Here is a 2,165-nt window from a genome sequence, read left to right as displayed (position 1 = left end):
AAGCCCTAAAATATGGGATTGTGAATTGATTCACACTCTATTCCCGAGAACTGCTTCTTTTAGAAATGACTGAACCCTTGTAAATATTTTAAAACACACATCGATCATACTTTCATAGTGATATAAGCTTTGCTGCTCATATTCCCAATGCACAGATGGGGAAAACAAAGGCAGGTGAGGAAGAAGAGAGGAGAATCTGCCACTCTAGCCACACACTCTTGGCTGCTTGCCTGGGCTTCTCTGTTGGCTCCACTTGGCTGAATTTCTATTCACTATTATTACTGAAGTCTCATTGTTAAGAACATGTTCTCTGAGTTTCCTGCTTATCTCTAAGCTGAAAAAAAAAAGGTGTGGATTTTTTTTTTCTGTTTCCAACCTTCAGCTTCCATGACCTTAAAAAAATAAAAATAAAAACTGGGAAAGCTGAGCTTCTCTAAAAGCAACCTGTTTGCAACCTGATCCTCAACATGGAATACCATTGGCTAGACCTAGGTATAGAGTTATCTGAGAGTTATTTTTCCAAGTGGCAGATGGTTATTTCCACTGAAATCCTTGCAGGCATTGAATGAGCAGTACATTTCCTCTGTGGTGGCTGTCTGAGTCTGCTGGGGTAGCAGATTGCTTGTGGAATTTTTCTACCTTTATAGTTTCGTACTGTGTGGTATTCACTCAGGTACATTTTTTTAAGGTTAGAAGTGGATACTGCAACTTTCTCCTAGTTCATGGTTTTTGTGAAGACAGATATTTGATGGACTAGGCCACATCTGACATCATTTTCTGCTTTTAGGCTTATGATTCTCTATCAAAAGGGGTAAATTATGGAGACCAATTCTTTAGTTATTACTAAATAGTTGCACAAATGAGTTACAGTTCCCTAAGTCTGGCTGCATGGTGAATGCCACTTCTTCCTTCATTCTCCCCTGGGAACCAAATTTTAAAAGAATTCATTTTTCAAAAGAATCTACTCCACATACCTTTAAAAACTACTGCATTATCTACTATTTTACCAAAAATCATACTGTTCCTTTTTCAGTGTAGACATAATAAATGTCTTTCTATAGGAAAATGTCATGCTAAAGCACAAGTAGAATGTTGGTTCTTTCCAAGTCAAAGTGGTTGAGTTATGTGACTTAACACTCAGAATCGCAGGCTTTGGAAATGGTTCTCTTTCTTTCTAACATCCTTTTCTTCTTTGATCTAAAATACAACTAGACTCATAAGTGTGGAAGGAAATGCAGTCTTTCAAGCTCCCCCTTCCTATCCATGAGTAATGAAACATTAACCATCAAGTTAAACAAATGTCTTGATGAACAGCAAAAACCTGCTGGCCTTTCCTTCCTCCATGGGCTTAACAGCCTATCCTGGCCTAGAATGGCCTTTTTCATTGGCTGTTTTCAACAGTCCAGTCCCATGACGATTTTGGAACCCTAAGTTCCATTCCCTTCTTTATCAGTCCTTCAGAAGTTGCTTCAAATCCTTTCCACCCTCTTAATGCCTCCTAAGTTTGTTTCCACCAGGCTTGGGCAAAGTGATTCACAATTTCCATTTTCACAGAGCCTCTCCAGCTGTTGTCTGCCTCCTGACTATTTGGCATGGCTTCTGCACCCTGAGCTCTAGAGTGACCAGCTAAGCTCTTCCCTGCCACCTTCTGATATAACTGTGACCTAGATTTCAAATCACTGGGTCCTCCCTAGCACCCCCCTCATCCTCCACTCAATCACCAAAGCCAGTGCCTCCCCATCACTCAACTCTGTGACCTATAGGAAAGTCCTGCCCTTCCATCCAGGAGACATTTGGTAAATATCTGGACACAATTTGGGGTTGTTATAGCTTGAAGAAGTGAATCTTCCTGGTATCTAAGGGTTAGACGGCAGAATTGCTACTCAACAATTTATAATATGTAGGATTGGCCCCACAACAAAGTAATACCCACTCCAAAAGTCTGTGCTCCTGAGCTGAAAACTCGGCAGAGATAGAGGAGGCCTTTATTCTCCTTTGGCAGAAAGACAAACATGAACAGAACAGAGCACATTTTGTCCTCCAGGCACACACCTGGAACCCTCTCTTGTCTTCCTTACTCCTCAGCTTAGGGCTGGAGGAGATAGGAGAGGTCTTATGGAACCAACCTGTCCATGTGCCATATGCTCTATCTCTCCTGGGGACAA

This window comes from Megascapheus bottae, chromosome 4 (assembly GCF_031878675.1).
Source record: "Megascapheus bottae isolate mThoBot1 chromosome 4, mThoBot2.hap1, whole genome shotgun sequence".
Lineage (NCBI taxonomy): Eukaryota > Metazoa > Chordata > Mammalia > Rodentia > Geomyidae > Megascapheus > Megascapheus bottae.
This window is presented reverse-complemented; position numbering follows the sequence as displayed.